The 19041-nt window shown below is 42.7% G+C and overlaps 1 protein-coding gene across 5 annotated transcripts in view; it reads right to left on the reverse strand.

The window, feature by feature from the left end:
• MBNL3 (muscleblind like splicing regulator 3) overlaps window positions 1-4633 on the reverse strand; it is a 117143-nt gene extending 112510 nt beyond the window's left edge. For 2 of the 5 annotated variants that reach the window (XM_061137500.1, XM_061137501.1), the window contains exon 1: window positions 3494-3741. The gene's annotated coding sequence lies outside the window, so the exon portion shown is untranslated. Of the gene's footprint in view, window positions 1-3493; window positions 3744-4401 lie in introns of those variants that run through there. The other 3 variants (XM_061137499.1, XM_061137498.1, XM_061137502.1) reach the window with 3 other exon arrangements.
• Window positions 4634-19041: the final 14408 nt, after the last annotated feature.

Below are 19041 nucleotides of genomic sequence, written 5' to 3' on the forward strand. Positions count from 1 at the left end.
AATAAAAATAAGGTCCTTCTTCCCAGCTGCATTATTTTACCATCACTCTTTTAAAAACACAGTCGCTCAAAAAATAAAAATAAAAACACAGTCGCTCAACTTAATACCAAGGAGAAGTAAACTATGGTTTTATATTGTGTATTTATTAGAATGATCTGGGAAAAAAACTTTTCTGACTCCTTTTAGGTCAAACGGATAGCATTAACACCTGATAATGTAATTGATACCTTATTTATCCTAATGCTCAGAGTTGTCTTTCCAACACTGTCATTTGGCTGTCTTGAAGCAATATATAACCATTCAGGAAGAGCAGGATGCTTCAGAACCAGATTCCTTAAGATCTAAAAGCTTACATTAATATGGCTCTATCTGCTTTCTTTTGGGTCATAATTTGTGTTTGTTTTGGGTTGATCAGCAATTAAAGGTACTTCCTCCCAAACAGTTTATTCTCTTAGAGGGAAAGGGCCCACGTCATTTCATCTGAGGCACAGGTTTCCTTTTATTTTTGAATAGAGAGCTCTGGTACATGGAGCAAGGGACAGGACCCGCCCCCCGCCAAAGAAACAAAACTTCTGATTTCTACTCTCCTGACATCACATACATTTATAAAAGGGGAAAAATCCATCTGGTGACCCTACTACACTGTCATAAGACAACTTAACCGCGTGGAGCACCTTGACGAAGTCAAGGTGTGCACAGCCTGCATGCTTTTTCAGACACTTGATAGCTGTAACATGTCAGTGACCATTATCTAACTTTAATTACGGGATCAAATTACTTGTCAAACATGGACTGTAAATTATTCTTGTCTGCTAGGCCCCAATCTCTGTTTGTAATCCTATCAGACAGTTTGATTTATTTTAAAACAGAACAATTCTGCCACCTTCCTGAAAGGACTGTGCTATTAATAAGCAGAATAAGTGTACAGTTTTTGGAAGGAAAATCTTCATCACATTAGGGGTTTTTTACTCTTTTCTTCCTTTCCCTTCCCTCTCACATATAAAGACATCTGGGGGGAGAACAAAACTGTACTTCCGACTACACTGTGAGCATCCGCACGGCAGCCCAGACACGGCCACTGTTCCAGCACGTGCACCACTGTACCGCCTCCAAAGGCAAGACCCTTCTTCCCCCAGGCTGCTGTGATGACTTTTTCATAGGGCAGAGCTGGGCAGATAATAATACACCTACCGGTCAGAAAGATGAATTACACAAGAGCCTAGCAGTGCAGTGAGAAGTGAGGGAACCCATTTGAGGCAAATACAATGCAGGCAATGAAGGGAAAGAACGTCCTAAATGACTTCAAATGTTGAGGTTCTAGCCAGTGCACAAAAAGCAAACTATCTTCTGTTTAAATTAAAAGCTGAGCACAAAATCTGTTCCTCTGTGAGTTTACCAACTACTCATTTTTTTTTTTTTAACTCAACATGTACTAAGCACCCAATTTGTGCAAAGCATTGCTTAGGTAAAAGGTAGGTGCAGGAGATTACCAAAGAGAATTTGGATACCAGTTCGGAATCATAGGTTTTACCCCCCATAAAAGGCACCTGTTGTGAAACGCCTGGACTGGACAGTTGAGGGGAACCATTAAGGCAGCAAAGGAAATTAGAGAAATGAAGCGCCTCTTAGAAACAGAGTGAAACATGCAGTCACCACCTCTAGCCCAGCACCATATCAATTCTCTCTCAAAATATATTTTTTTTTCTGACAAACTCCTTCGCTTATGTTTTCATACAAGGTCTCCAATCTCATCAGTCTAGGAAGCCACTGAATGTTTAACTGGCAAAATGTCTTCATAATATCTCTGACACGTGTTCAGCTTATCTATTCTGGCCCCAAGGTTTAGCCCCCCCCCACCCCACTCTTTTAAGGATGCATTTGCCCAAAGTCATTCAGCAACAAGGCAGCACATGAGGAAGCAAAAGCTTCATGAACTGGAGTCTAAGGATGTAATCACTAAAAACTGGAGAAGGTCCTTTGTGACATCCCTGCTCTCTTGCACAAATGCAGCTTATCTATTTCTCTACCTGCAAGAGGAACTCTCCTTTCGGATGTGAAGTAATGAACTTCCCTAAATACTTCTGCCACCAATAATCTGAAAAACGGATTATACAGTAAATTCCACTGCAAACAGTTCAGTTCTTTCTAGGCACACCACAGCACCTGGACAGGAAAACTGCAGCATTCCGAACAGGTGCAAAACAATCTCTTTACCCCCACCACTCCTCGGGAGCTAGCTTATTTTAATAACAGGAGAATCTGCCAGCCAAGTTGCTCCTATTGCTTTGGGAGAAGTCAAAAGTGGACAGAGGTAGAATAATATCACCTGGGTTATGGGTAGAAGCCCTTTTAGGCTATGTTCAGGGAAGTTTCAATAAATATGAAAGCGTCTCCCTGAAGTATTACATATTGAGAAACATTTTAAAAACAATGCTTAAAAGTATTTAAACATTAAGGACTAGATTTCTCGTAGGAAAAATGGAAAATGTGAATGTAACTAGAAAAATTCGAGGGCGCTGGTAAGCTCCATGGTCAATATGCCTTTCATCAGAGGGAAAAAAAAACCTCAGGTGAACTGTATTAAACACTGACGTCTAGTCATTAGTACAGCTATTCAACAGTTCACTTTCCAACCATTATACCAGTAACTACCCAAAGACGTATTAAACCAAGGGGTCAACATAGTGAAAAATTAGCAATCATTTCAAAATTAAATCTTGCAAGTTTTGTTTTAATTGGTGCTTTCCCGTCAATTAACCTGTGGCATTATGCTGTGAGGATTCATACCCAATTCAAAAACACCAGCAATTTAGGAACATCTCAAAACAAGAACTTTTGGAAAACACGCTATCCTAATTACAGCATCAATAAATTCACCCTCACTGTTGTATTAATCTATATCAACTAATGGTCAGCAGACAGAAAAACACACAGTAGGTCTACTAACGATAAACCTACACAACTGAATCACCTGAATGTTAACTTGGGTTGCTGGTCTTGATTTAATTTCATTGTCTAACCATAAAAGCTTCTCGTGTGAACGCTAAAAATGAAAGTTCTCTTTTCAAGAGTCTCCTGAAATCTACCTTCAGGCCCTTTCGGATGCCGATAGTAAAAGCAAGCTGCCTAAATGTGTTGCTCCGCAGCGGGAAGTGAGACCAGACCGCGCAGCAGGAAAGCTGGGGCACTGCCCACGTTAGCGCACCGCCCCGGGGACGTGAGCGCCTAGAAGCACTTGCGGATGGTATGCCGTACACGAAGTTCCTTTCAATGACAAAACACGCATCATATATGCCATACAGACATATAAAGGAAGGAGAAAGAGGGAAGCAGAAAAAGAAGAAAGATGAAAGCCCCTAACGCTAACAAAGTTGCAGGATGACTTTTCCTTCTACTTGCCATTTTGAAAAATAAAGTTTAAAAGGCGTTCGATTTCGCTGGCGCCCTAGAAAGGCAGCCACGCTCGGCAGCCCCAGCTCCTGGCCGGCCTTACCTTCTGCTGCTAGCGCGAACCCAGGGGCTAAGGGGTCCCGCTCTCAGCGGCGGCGGTGGCGGGGGCAGCGGCACGCGCCATCTGTTAGCAGCAGAAGCAGAAGCCGCGCTGCGCGAGGTGGCCCCGGTGCGGGGAGAGCCTCTAGCACGGGTGACTACCCAATGCCGCCATTTTAAAGCGAGGCTCCTGAAATCATTAGATATAAGCAAATTAAAGCCCGCCCCACCTACAGAACTTCGGGGCTGGGACGAGCAACCCGGCTTCGAGTCGGCCGCGGTGGGGTAGAAAATGTCAAGTGAGAGACGCGCACAGGACAGCCGGCCGCAGGCGACATCCCTCCGACCCCCTCCCCGCCCCCGCCACCCCCCGGGTTCGGGCGAGCCTCCTTGCGGGTCCAGAGACCGGAGGATTTTCTTGTCCTCCACTGTTCCGGGACCCTTCGCTGGGGCCCGCCGGCGGGCTGGGGGACAGTGGGGGACCGGGGCCGGCCCTCCCCGCGCCTCCCTAGCGCTTGGTTCAGTCCACTTGGAGCACACCTCGCGCTCCCCGGCTCCCCGGCGGCGGCGGGCGGGCGGGCGGGCGGGCGCGGGGCTCCGGGCCCGGCGATCGGCTGCCATGGCAACCCGGGACCAAACCCCGCCCGGCCGCAGCCAAAGGCGTGCCCTCCGCCGGCCGGCCGGCTGTCCGGCCGGTCCTGGGCAGCGCCCGGCCACCCGGCGGCCCTCGCGGGGCCCTGCGCCCGGCACACGCGCGGCGCGCCGAGGGCGCGGCGCCGGCAAGGGGACTCCCGGCGCCCCAGCGGCAACTCCCGCCCAACTCCGGCGGGCTGGGAAGCGGCGCGCGGCCCCGCCCGGCCAGGTAGCGCGGCGCGCCCCGCACCGGCCCCGCACCGGCCCCTCCGACCTCACCTGGCCCGGCGCCCGCGGCTCCCAGCTCCAGACGCGGCGGGAATGCAGCGGCGTGCGGCCCCCCACTTCGCGCCCAGCCCGGGACTCTCTGTCCTCCGCCTCCCTCGCTGCTCCCGGAGAGCGCCAAAAAGTCGCGCTCCAGATCCCGCTCGCTCCGAGGGCTGGCACACTCTTTCTGTAGCACTCTGTATATTGGTGGAGTTTTTCTTCAGCTCACGGGTCTCGTGGAGCCGAGCGCGGGCTTTATTCTCAGGGGGTGTGGCGCCCCTTCCCCCAGCCGGCCGGCCCAGCCCCCACTGCAAGGGCTTTTTGCCATTTCATTATTAAGGGAAGGGGCTGGGGCAGCAAATCATAACGCGCAGGTTTTACGAAAGCGAGAACAAACAGAACTTGCACACCGTCCCAGAGGGGACGGCGGTGGGGGTGGGGGTGGGGTGGGGGTGGGGGAGGGAGGCAGCAAAGTTTGTGAGCTGCACGAGCTGAACTGCCAATGAGCAATGCAGTGCGGTTCAAAGCTGGACGCTTCCAGACACTCTGGCTATGAGATTAAATAGGTAATTCCAAAAATGACCGCAGTCAATAAATACGTCGGCCCACGGAAGGCAAAATACATATTTATTTATATACTCACCAACACTTATCAGCTGCCTTCCTGAGTCCTCTCTTTTCTGCAAATCCTTTATTTCCCTTTAAAACCCTGATCTCAGAAAGGGAAATGTTGGTCTGTAGGAATAGTCCCCCTCTTTAACGGAGTTTGAAGGGGTAGGAGGACCCCTAAGGTAGAGTTCCAGGTACTTTTGAATGACAAGTGGACAAAGCAAATGCAATTATATATTTGGATTTTTTCAAAAAATGTACATATGGATAGCTAAATTACAAGTTTCTTTTTAATGCAAGTGTGATAGGAACACCAGCTGTTCCTTAACTGGAGCCCAACGGTAATCAACACATGCTTTTATTTAATCTTAGGAGGACAATTGTAGTCTGAAACACACGTATATGCAGGATCCTCCGTGACAAGCTCATAGCAATTCATGGGCTGCTCTCCTGCCATGAACTGCTTCACCCTATAACAGAGTTCCACATGCCCTGCAGAAAGTGCAGAAACGTCACAGGAGGTATTCAAGCAGCAGTTAAATCGAAGAGTGGGGTGAATTCTCAGGCTAATTACATTTTTAAAAATTCTACCAGACTGATCCAAATAGAACTCTCCAGCTAATATTAGGCAAGAAATCAATCTCTGTTAAATGTGAGATAATAGGAGCAGGATCATAATGGTTGGAAGAACACTGGCACAAACTGCCCTTTAAATAATAGAGAAAAACCCTCTGTGGCATTTGACAAGCATTGGGAAAGTTATCAGGACAACGTGCAGGGTGGTGTCTGATAGGTTTGTAATACCGAGTAGAATCCTAAGCATGAGTCAAACAAAAGGCAGGAGTTTCTAGTTATTTGAAAGGAAGGGGGGGCGAGAGACTTTAATTCCTAGCCACCTTTCCCCACCTCCCTTCCAACTTACCAAATGACCTGCCCTACTCTAAAAGTCAAATTTGGCTGATGTATAGGAAGTGGCTTTTGCAGTCCAGAGACTAAAAGTAGGAGGTGTTGGCTACCACAGTAGGCAGGAGAGAAGGGAAAGGCTGAATTATATAACTCTATACCCAATGATCTAACAAATGAGGAACTGTTATCACAGCGAGTCAACAAAGGACTCTTTATACTAAACGTAACTTGGGTCAATACTAGTTCCCTTACCTCTGCCCACCATTGCAAACCACATCTCCTATGGGACACTTTGGCTTTCCCTAATTCCACACAAGCTGGCTTGATTTTATTGTTACTGCATGGCTGAAATAATTGTTTTATCATAAATTTCAGGTCACATAGGACAGCTTGGTGGTTCTCTGGGTAGCACAGCTTCAACACCGTCTCTTGCTGGACATTTTTGACTGTTGAAAGTTGCAAATGAGACTTTATTATTCTCTCTTCTCCACACTGAAGGGAAGAAAAACCTTATAAGCAAATTTGAGCCTGGTAAACTGTCCTCCTTGTATCCAGGCTGGTGTGACAAATGAAGGTAGGCAAATTTCCATGCTACCGGTTCATTAGGGAGTGTTTTCAAAAGCCGTAGGAAATTGCTGTCCCCTCCCCTCAGCATTTTAAAAGGATCCATTTACTCTCAGGGGTAGACTCACCTTGGAATTACTTTCCAATTTAGTAGAGTGGGTAGAGCTAGACAACCTTTTCTTTTCCTTAGGCGTGATTGGGGGCATGACCCAGGAAAAATTAAGTTGTATACTCACTGATCCACTAGATGAGTTCTTAATGTATGTACATTATAGTCTCTGAATACTTAACACTTCTTTTTCCCCTGCATTTTGGGCTAGCCTCAGAACCACTAGTCCTGATGGATCTTCACTTTCCCCCCATCAGTCAAATAGAGGTGGGTAACCAAACATTTAAACACACTTAGGGAACGTACTGTCTGTATTCTCACAATGCCTTAACAGTCCACATACAGACGTAAAAGCTAAGACTGGCGGTAAGGATGTAGAAGCCTCTCAAGTGGCATGTTCTTCCAATAAATCTAATTAACTTTGACTGATACAGGAAAGAATTCTAAAAGTTATGTAATGGTTTAGTAACAAAAGGATTATTGTAATCCACCGCTGAACAAATGTTGCTGTATTTTTTTAAAGATGCTGAATAGGTGAAAAGTTAAACTCTCTCATATATCAGTGCACCATGCTTCCGAGGGATTTTTGAACTCTCAATTTATTCTATCAGAATTATGCTTTTACTCCTTTGCTAAGTCACATAACTCATTATTCTTTTTAAAAGATGGTCAGCTGATACTGCTAGACATGCGGGCAAGGTCATGCTATGCACAGAAATGTGAAACATCACCTTCCTCTTTTGAACCTGTGTAATAGTCACCTGTTATTATCAGCAAATAGTACTGTTTGCTGCTGCTGTGTTCCAGCGACAGCTCCACAGCCTACAGCCCACAACACTATTTGCAGTGACTCCATACAGAAGTCTCTGGCTATTTAAGGGTGGTTGAAGGGCTACAGGCACTCTGTCTATCAGATCTAATCCCTTGAATCTGTTTGTTTGATAGACAGAGTGCCTGAAGAACTATGGACAGGAGGCGGTGATCAAAACCATCCCCAAGAAAGAGAAATGCAAAAAGGCAAAATGGTTGTCTGAGCAGTCCTTACAAATAGCTGAGAAAAGAAGAGAAGCGAAAGGCAAAGGACAAAAGGAGGTATATCTCTCTGAATGCAGAGTTCCAAAGAATAGCAAGGGGAGATAACAAAGCCTTCCTAAGTGATCAATGCAAAAAAAAAAAATAGAGGAAAACAGTAGAATGGGAAATACTAGAAATCTCTTCAAGAAAATTAGAGATACCAAGGTATCATTTCATGCAAAGATGGGCACAATAAAGGACAGAAACAGTATGGACCTAACACAAGTGGAAGATACTAAGATGAGGTGGCAAGAATACACAGAAGAATTATACAAAAAAGATCTTCATGGCCCAGATAACCACGAGGTGTGATCACTCACCTAGAGCCAGACATCCTGGAATGCGAAGTCAAGTGGGCTTTAGGAAGCATCACTATGAACAAAGCTAGTGGAGGTGATGGAATTCCAGCTTAGCTATTTCAAATCCTAAAAGATGACGCTTTGAAAGTGCTGTCCTCAACATGCCATCCAATTTGGAAAACTTGGCAGTGGCCACAGGACTGGAAAAAGTCCGTTATCATTCCAAGCCCAAAGAAAGGCAATGACAAAGAATCTTCAAACTACCACACAATTGCACTCATTTCACATGCTAGCAAAGTAATGCTCAAAATTCTGCAAGCTAGGCTTCAACAGTACATGAACCAAGAACTACCAGATGTTCAAGATGGAGTTAGAAAAGGCAGAGGAACAAGAGATCAAATTGCAAACATCCACTGGATCATAGAAAAAGCAAGAGAGTTCCAGAAAAACATCTACTTCTGCTTTATTGACTATGCCAAAGTCTTTGACTGTGTGGATCACAACAAACTGGAAAATTCTTAGATGGGAATACCAGACCACCTGACCTGCCTCCTGAGAAATCTGTATGCAGGTCAAGAAGCAACAGTTAGAACTGGACATGAAACAACAGACTGGTTCCAAATAGGAAAAGGAGTATGACAAGGCTGTATATTGTCACCCTGCTTATTTAACTTATATGCAGAGTACATCATGTGAAATGCTGGGCTGGATGAAGCACAAGCTAGAACCAAGATTGCTGGGAGAAATATCAATAACTTCAGATATGCAGATGACACCACCCTTATGGCAGAAAGCGAAGAGGAACTAAAGAGCCCTTTGATGAAAGTGAAAGAAGAGAGTGAAAAAACTGACTTAAAACTCAACATTCAGAAAACAAAGATCATGGCATCCGGTCCCATCACTTTATGGCAAATAGATGGGGAAACAATGGAAACAGAGACTTTATTTTTGGGGGCTCCAAAATCATTGCTGATGGTGACTGCAGCCATGAAATTAAAAGATGCTTGTTCCTTGGAAGGAAAGTTATGACCAACTTAGACAGCATATTAAAAAGCAGAGACATTACTTTGCCGACAAAGGTCTGTCTTGTCAAAGCTGTGGTTTTTTCAGTAGTCATGTATGGGTGTGAGGATTGGGCAATAAAGAAAGCTGAGCTCCGAAGAATTGATGCTTTTGAACTGTGGTGTTGGAGAAGACTTGAGAGTCCCTAGGACTGCAAGGAGATCAGGCCAGTCAACCCTAAAGGAAATCAACCCTGAATACTCATTTGAAGGACTGATGCTGAAGCTGATGCTTCAATACTTTGGTCACTTGATGTGAATAACTGACTCATTGGAAAAGACTCTGATGCTGGGAAAGATTGAAGGCAGGAGGAGATGGGGACGCCAGAGGATGAGATAGTCAGATGGCATCACCAACTCGATGGACATGAGTTTGAGCAGGCTCTGGGAGTTGGTGATGGACAGGGAAGCCTGGAGTGCTGCAGTCCATGAGATCGCAAAGAGCCAACTGAACTGAACTGAAGGGCTACAGACACTAATTTTTCATCCATTTCTGAAAAGTCTTTTCCATTTTCCATTCGTAGTTAGGAATTGAGAGATTCACACAAAGTTCTGATTAGATAAATAGGAAAATAAAACCCATCAGAGTCTAGTTGTTAAAAAGGTTTAGAAAATCAAATAAATGTCAGCTTCCAAGGTAACCCCTTTGTAAAGTGATGAAGACTGTATTTCTTACAGAAGGAGTGATAAGTTGCATTCTGAAATCATTGCAAAGATAGATAAGTAGATCAACAGTTCTCAGGTTGGAAAGAAAATTTCTGAAATTCAGGTTTTTTTCACTTTGACAAGATTGTCAGAATTACCTGAATATATTCTCATAAACAGAGAAGAAACCAGAAAATTTTTTTCCATTTATTTTTATTAGTTGGAGGCTAATTACTTTACATTATTGTAGTGGGTTTTTGCCATACATTGACATGAATCAGCCGTGGATTTACATGTATTCCCCATCCCGATCCCCACTCCCACCTCCCTCTCCACCCGATCCCTCTGGGTCTTCCCAGTGCACCAACCCCAAGCACTTGTCTCATGCATCCAACCTGAGCTGGTGATCTGTTTCACCCTTGATAATATACATGAGAAACCAGAAATTTAATGAATCACTCTCTTTGAAACAAACCCAGGCCAAATGGATTTATAAGGTAATTTCTTCCCCAAGCCTTTGAAAGATAATGTTATACAAATTATCCGTGAGTTTTGAAATGTACAGTATATTTCTTAAAATTATCTTCAGAGGGAAATATAGTAAGAATGATACAGATAAAAATGATGCACAAATATAAGAATAAATTCAAAAGATAAACTGATATGAAAAACATGGGTTATTATCACTTAGGAATATGACCTTTAAAATGAAAGTGAAAGTGTTAGTCACTCAGTCATGTCTGACTCTTTGCAACCCCATGGACTGTAGCCCGCCAGGCTCCTCTGTCCATGGAATTCTCCAGGCAAGAACACTGGAGTGGGTTGCCATTCTCGTCTCCAGGGGATCTTCCCGACACAGGGATCAAACTCAGGCCTCCTGCATTGCAGATTCTTTACAGTCTGAGCTACCAGGGAAGCCCCAATCTTCATAATAGCAGCCATCTAATATGGAAACACTCCATGCCAGGCACTGTGCTAAGCATTTTTCACAAGTTAGTTCATTTGATCCTCACAACAATCTCTATAAGGTAAATATTAACACGTCCCCAAGTTAAGAACAGGAAAGTGAGGCTAATCCAAAGTAAGAAACTAGCAAAGCTATTAGGTAGCAGAACCAGGATCTAAAGTTAGTTGTCTCAGCCAATAGGGCCCATGCTTTTAATTACAACCCAGTGCTGAATTAAGGAAATTGCAACCCTCTCCAGTATTCTTGCCTGGAAAATCCCGTGGATGGAAGAACCTGGTAGGTCACAGTCCATGGGGTTGCAAAGAGTTGGACATGACTGAGCGACTTCACTTTCACTGAATTAAGCAGTTGTGGGGTCCAGTTAGATTTGAATTCAGACACTTGCTATGTCATACTGCCTCTCACTGATGTGGGCATTATCAAAATGATGCCAGTAAATTATAGAATCGTACTAAAATAATTTTAAGCCTTGGTCACATATTGTTTATCTCAGAAATGTAAAGATTTTAGTAAAAAATATCAATATGATTGACAAATGTGTGGACATCTCAGTAAATGCCAAAAGGGCATTTGGTAAAATCTACAGTCCTGGGTGTTCATTGGTAGGACTGATGCTGAAGCTGAAACTCCAATACTTTGGCCACCTCATGCGAAGAGTTGACTCATTGGATGCATGAGACAAGTGCTCGGGCCTGGTGCACTGGGAAGACCCAGAGGAATCGGGCAGAGAGGGAGGTGAGAGGGGGGATGGGGATGGAGAATACATGTAAATCCATGGCTGATTCATGTCAATGTATGACAAAAAACCACTACAATATTGTAAAGTAATCAGCCTCCAATTAGCCTCCAATAAATGGAAAAAAATTTTTAAAAAAGAGTTGACTCATTGGAAAAGACCCTGATGCTGGGAGGGATTGGGGGCAGGAGAAGGGGATGACAGAGGATGAGATGGCTGGATGGCATAACCGACTCGATGGACATGAGTTTGGGTAAATTCCAGGAGTTGGTGATGGACAGGGAGGCCTGGCGTGCTGCGATTCATGGGGTCACAAAGAGTCGGACACGACTGAGCGACTGAACTAAACTGAACTGAACTGAACTCCTTCCTATAGTTAACATCTTTCAAATATAGGAATAGTGAGCTATCTCTTTAATATAATAAAGGATGTGTATTTAAAAAACAAAGAATTAGTCTCCTGCCTATTAGAAAAACAAAGTCATTTCCTAGAAACTGGACCTAAACAAGAGAGCTTTTATTCATGTATAAGTTTGATGTTTCTGGAAATTCTTGTTTGGGTAATAAGGTATGAAAATAAATTAGAAGTACTGGAAAGGAAGAAATTAAAAATAGATAATTTTTAGATAACATTAGTAAATACCTGGAAAAGCCACAGAATTGACTTCAAATGATTAGACGAAACTAGAGTTCAGCACATCAAAATACCTATCACTAAGTCAGAAAAGTAACACATTTCCAATAAAGAAAAAAAAAACTAAGGTAATTGGAAATAAGTCAATATATTCAAGAGTGTTAGAAAAAGAAATAATGTGAAATCTTAATGGCAGAGATAAATAAAATATGAATAAATGTAAAGTCATGCTACGTCTCTGAATGGTAAGACCAATGGTGTAAGCTAATACTTCACAAATTGATTTATAGAGGCAGACTATTCAAATGAAGCTCTCTCTTATTCCAAAAAAGATACCACATTCATTTGTAGTATTAACTGTGCATCACCATCCTAGGGAATCAAAAGTCTGAAAGAATTATCAAATATTAGAATGTGTTATAAATTGACACTAGTTGAAACGGCAGAATTCAGATGAAAATCAGAAGTATTGGTCAGTAAACACAAAAGTGAGACCTCGAAAAAGGCTCTAATAAATGTAAGAATAGAATGTGTGATGAATAAAGTATAACAAAACAATGGGAAAATACCTATTATTAAGTAAATTCACCTGGGGTAACTGGTCATGAGTATGGAGAGGAATCAACAGAAGGCTTTATCTCTTACCAGATATAGTGATTCTTCCTGCATGAAATAAAAAATTAAATAAACTTTCTTTAATTTTTAAAATTTTTCTTTAAAAGAAAATTAAAAAAAATAGGAATAAACTAGAGTATGTAACTTAACTATAGGAATTTTTCTTATACTTTTTTTTATGACTTCCCTGATAGCTCAGTTGGTAAAGAAGCCCCCTGCAATGCAGGAGACCCTGGTTCAATTCCTGGGTCAGGAAGATCCCCTGGAGAAGGGATAGGCTACCCACTCTAGTATTCTTGGGCTTCCCTTGTGGCTCAGCTGGTAAAGAATCTGCCTGCAATGTGGGAGACCTGGGTTTGATCCCTGGGTTGGGAAGATCCCCTGGAGAAGGGAAAGGCTACCGCGTCCAGCGTTCTGGCCTGGAGAACTTGGGGTCACAAAGAGACAGGTGCAACTTTCACTTTCATAGGAATTTTTAAAGTTTTGAAGTAATAGTGAAAGTAGAAGTCGCTCAGTCATGTCCGACTCTTTTCGACCCCATGGACTATACAGTCCATGGAATTCTCCAGGCCAGAATACTGGAGGGGGTAGTCTTTCCCTTCTCCAGGGGTTCTTCCCAAGCCAGGGGTCATACCCAGGTCTCCCACATTGCAGGGGGATTCTTTACCGGCTGAGCCACCAGGGAAGCCCTTGAAGTGATAGAAAATATAGTAAAGGAAAAACTTGTTGGAGAGTACAACATAATAAAACAATGTAAACCATTTTCAAAACTGAGATTAAATGGTGGAAATGCTGGGAAGAGGGGCTTCCTAGGTGACTCAGTGGTAAAGAATACACCTGCCAATGCAGGAGACATAAGACACTAGGGTTAGATCCCAGGATTGGTAAGATCCCCTGGAGAAGGAAATGGCAACCCACTCCAGTATTCCTGCCTGGAGAATCCCATGGACAGAGGAGCCTGGCGGGCTGCAGTCCACAAGGTCGCAAAGAGTCGGACACGACTGAACCCAGAGCATGCTAGGAAGATCGTAGACATAGAACTAGCGTCTAAACTGTAGACAGAGGTACTAAGTCTGTACAAGACAACTACCAGATCCTCAAGGGACAAATGGTCAAAGAATATCATCACCCTAGAAGAATTGTATATTGTTCTAACTAGGAGGCACCATTTGATATTTAATTTAATTGCCCAAAATAGCAATATAGAACTCAATACTCTACAGGCTTTGGAAAAACAGACTCATTCAAGTTCCCGATGGCATTGCTAACTGGGTCAACAATCATAGAAATGTTCATAGTCCTCAAACTAGGAATCCCAACCCTGGGAAATGATCCTAAACTAATAATTCAAAAGAAAGGGAAAAAAGAGCAGCTTATTTTGAATATCAAAAAACCTTGACACAACCTAAATATCCAACAATAGGGGAATGATTGAGCTATTTACTATATATTAAGACAATGAAATAATTTAAGCACTGTGGAAAAGCAGAAAATTGTACAAGAAATAACATTGATTAAAGGTTACACTGCAAGATTAGATTTTTCACTTTAAATGCATCCATGAGTATTCATAAGGATAATGATCAGGAAAACCTACAGATTTATATCTAGGTTTTTTAATAAACCTAATATATACTGGACATTTAAAATTTTTTTTATTATTTTGGCAATCTGTCCAATAAAACACTATTAAATTCAAGAAATATTTGACCTCTATATCAAATAAACTGCTTCTATTTCTCTCAACTTCTGCCTTTTCTTTCTGCCTTCCCCTGCATTTCTCAACGTCTGTTCTTTTACCTTTTATGAATATTTCTCTGGCCCTCTGCCTCTTTCTTCATTTCTCTGTATTTCAACTCTTTTTCTCTTCTATCACCCACTTTGTGTGTGAGTTGCTCAGTCATGTCCAACTCTTTGAGACCCCATGGACTGTAGCCCACCAAGTCCCTCTGTCCATGGGATTCTCCAGGTAAGAATACTGGAGTGGGGTGCCATTTTCTCCTCCAGAGGATCTTCCCAACCCAGGGATCAAACCCGCGTCTCTTGAGTCTCCTGCATGGGTAAATGGATTCTTTATCACTAGTGCCACCTGGGAAGCCCATCACCTGTTTTACTCCACATTTGTTTTTTCCTTTTTTTTTTATTATTTTATTTTATTTTTTTTTCCAGTGGGTTTTGTCATACATTGATATGAATCAGCCATGGATTTACATGTATTCCCAATCCCGATCCCCCCTCCCACCTCCCTCTCCACCCGATTACTCTGGGTCTTCCCAGTGCACCAGGCCGGAGCACTTGTCTCGTGCATCCCACCTGGGCTGGTGATCTGTTTCACTATAGATAGTATACATGCTGTTCTTTTGAAATATCCCACCCTCACATTCTCCCACAAAGTTCAAAAGTCTGTTCTGTATTTCTGTGTCTCTTTTTCTGTTCTGCATATATGGTTATCGTTATCACCTTTCTAAATTCCATATACATGTGTCAGTATGCTGTAATGTTCTTTATCTTTCTGGCTTACTTCACTCTGTATAATGGGCTCCAGTTTTATCCATCTCATTAGAACTGATTCAAATGAATTCTTTTTAATGGCTGAGTAATATTCCATGGTGTATATGTACCACAGCTTCCTTATCCATTCATCTGCTGATGGGCATCTAGGTTGCTTCCATGTCCTGGCTATTATAAACAGTGCTGCGATGAACATTGGGGTGCACGTGTCTCTTTCAGATCTGGTTTCCTCAGTGTGTATGCCCAGAAGTGGGATTGCTGGGTCATATGGCAGTTCTATTTCCGGTTTTTTAAGGAATCTCCACACTGTTCTCCATAGCGGCTGTACTAGTGTGCATTCCCACCAACAGTGTAAGAGGGTTCCCTTTTCTCCACACCCTCTCCAGCATTTATTGCTTGTAGACTTTTGGATAGCAGCCATCCTGACTGGTGTCTCTGCTCTTGGAATGGTTAAAATATGAGACAGAAATGTATTCTTTTTAAGTGTTGATGTAAACATGGTTTTTGTTCATTTTTGAAATTAGTTTATTTTTGGCTGTGCTGGGTCTTCCTTGCTGCGAGCACGCTTTCTCTAGCTGCAGCAAGCAGGGGCTCCTCTCTAGTTGCAGAGCTCAGGCTTCATGTTGTTATGGCTTCTCTCATTGCAGAGCTCAGGCTCTAGGGCATGCAGGCTTCAGTGGTTGTGGCACACAGCTTTAGTTGCACTGTGGCATATGGAATCCTCCTGGATCAGGGATCAAACCCATGTCCTGGGCATTGGCAGGTGGATTCTTAACCACTGGACCACCAGGGAAGTCTTCCTGTTTTTGTTCATTTTGAAAGTGCATGAACGTTGGTATAGCACAGGGAACTCTATTTAATATACTGTGTTGACTTGACTGGGAAGAAAGTCCAAAAGGGAGGCAATGTATGTATACGTGTGGCTGATTCATTTTGCTGCACAGTAAAAACTCACAATATTGTAAAGCAACTATTTTTAAAAATGAGAGACAAATTGATTGGATTTGAGTTCTTTTTTTTGAAGGCACCCAAGTTGAATTGTCTTTTAACAATCTGTGCCTGACCAAGGCCAAATCAGATACTTCTGCAAGGCTTTAAACGACGTGAAGTGATAAACACTCCATATCATAATTTCATTAGATTTGTCACCACACAAAAAACAGTAAACATAAAAGATTTACAATTGCATGTATAGGAAATCCTTCCTATTTCAATTTCCGAGGGTTTTTTATTTTTTATTTTTAATTTTTTTCCCATTTATTTTTATTAGTTGGAGGCTAATTACTTTACAATATTGTAGTGGTTTTTGCCATACATTGACATGAATCAGCCAAATATCTAACTTTTACTCATGTTAAAACATGCTCTAACCTCCATGCAACACGTTGGTACAATAATTATGATCTCTGAAAAAATAATTATGATCTCATCACACTTTTGCTTTCATGATATTATTAATATAATGTCGGTATGAACCAGTACCCTTAATCATGGAACCTGAGATGATACTGAATGGTAATGAACAAAGGCAGAAAATGAGCAAGAAGCTAAAAAATATCTATTGGTAATATAGTGACCTCGGACAATATTTAATCTCTCTCAATTTCCTCATGAATGAAATCCAGAAAATTCTAGAACCTTTCTTGTAACATATATTATAGTGTTATATATGATGAAGGTTTGAAAGCACCTACAGGGCCTGGAACATAGTAAGTGCTCCACTGGTGAGAGTAGGTGGAGGCCATTGCAGATTTGGAAGGCCTGCCTGTGACAGAGACAAGACTGGCTTGTCTATAGTCATACTGGAGGCATAATTTGGCACATTTTCCTTTTACTTTTAGAAAATAGGATTAGTCACACTTGAATGGCTCCTTACCAAACCTTCAGAGTAACTACTGGGGTTTAAGCATGCCTTCCGTTTTTGGTGTGGACTGGAGAAGGCAGAGCTTGAGAGCCAGTTCCTTGTCAATCTTGTGCAACACAGAAAAGAACAAAGTGATATCAGCTCCAGAGTAACTCCTACTAGCTCCTACCAGCAAGGTCAGAGGGCCAGCTGAGTGATCTGTCTCTGGCCTGCAAACCAGGCGTGGCATGAGAATGTGTGCCTCAACAGTGAGTCGCTGTGAGCCAGTAACTATGTCTGGTCCATCTGCTGTTGTTGTTATTCAAGAAGGGAAACTTGAATTTGAGATGTTGATTGATACAATGTGATGATTAAAGGTACAGATCCTACAGCCCCATTCCCTGTGCTCACTTACTAAGAGTGTGACCTTGAACAAGTTATTCTCTTTGTGCCTCCATTTTTTTTTTAAAACTAGAGACAAAGATAGCACCTGTGTCATCGTGTTTGTGGTGAGAATTAAATAATAACATAGGTAAAGCACTTAGAATTCTGCCTACCAGATCAAGAGTGCTAATTTCATCCATGGACAAATAGCCCATTTCTCAGCTCCTCTTGCAATCAGGAGAATTTTCTTCCTGGGTCCAGAGAGATTGTTGTTCAGTTGCTAAGTCATGTCTGCCTTTTTTGCAACCCCGCGGACTGCAGCCCATCAGGCTCCTCTGTTAATGGGATTCTCCAGGTAAGAATAACTGGAGTGCGTTGCCATTTCCTTCTCCAGGAAATCGTTCCAACCCAGGGATTGAACCCAAGTCTCCTACACTGCAGGCAAATTCTTTACCTCAGATCACACGCATCCCAAATACAAAAGAAGAGGACCATGAGTTTTTCCCTTTGAATCACACTTGGGTGGGGCATATTAAAAGACATCAGACAGTCGCACTGGCACCAGAGAGATTTTGAAAATGACCACAGAGATCAGACGAAGGCTAATCCTGAAAGCCTAGGTTCGAGGGGGGCATTCTCTTCCTCTCCAGGCTGCAAAGAGATGTGAAATTTCCTGCCATCATGCCATAATGTCTTCAAAAAACCCTTCTCTAAATGAACAAATTACCCAGGAAGAATAACACATTAACTTGTTAGCTAGATGAACACTTTTAGCACAGGTTACTTTTATCAGATTATTTAGATCCTGGAAGCTGGTGCCTCAACCCAACAGATGAAGGATGGCTAAATAGTGCTGGGGGGTGGGGTAGGAAGAGAGAAAAGGAATCTGGAAGCAGGCTGAGGGCTACTAAGGACTAAAGCTGGACTAATCCAATTTCCATTGCCCCTGGATGAAGGATAGAGCTCTTTGGCTCCTATTGTCTTCCCTACTCCCTTTATCCTGTTTTGTATTCCTTTTCTTTTTTCTATTTGTTTTGTATACCGTGTATCACATAGCACAGAGCCAGGCACACAATCAACAGATATTTATGAAGTACCTGCTGAGTACATAAGTGCCCATAGTGGACACAAGTCTCCAATTGCTTCCGGGATGGTTCTATAACTACTGACCAGGAGGACTTATATTCTGGAGGTTTACTTACTCCATATAGTGAGGTAGGCACTTGAGGCTGGGGACATAATATGTGCTAAGAGAGCACTCAAAAAACAAATGGACTATAGTGATGGGCTCAAGAATCAAGCAGGGGTAGAAGATCCAAGTGGAAAGGTATTCTGGAAAATACCAAGTCAGGGTTCCTTCTAAGAACCAGGAAAAGGCTGAGTTTCCAAGAGAGGAAATTAAGAAAAGCAGCAGCTTTTCATGGAGTGCCTTCCTTGTGCCAGGCACTTTCACTGCCTGTCTAATCTTTCCTCACAATTGGACCAAAAGGAATTATGTTCTGTATTTTTTAAATGGGAAAACTGATCTCAGAAAAGTTCAGCAAACTGTAGCATACTGTAGTGGCTAAGTGCATTGACTTGGATCTAAACTGTTTGGATTTGAATCCTGGTTCTGCCACTGATTAGCTGGGTGGTTTTGGGCAAGTAACTTAATCTCTCTGTTCCTCAGTTTCCTCTTCAGTAAAAATGAGAGTA

Source organism: Dama dama, chromosome X (genome assembly GCF_033118175.1).
Source record: "Dama dama isolate Ldn47 chromosome X, ASM3311817v1, whole genome shotgun sequence".
In the NCBI taxonomy this organism is placed as follows: domain Eukaryota; kingdom Metazoa; phylum Chordata; class Mammalia; order Artiodactyla; family Cervidae; genus Dama; species Dama dama.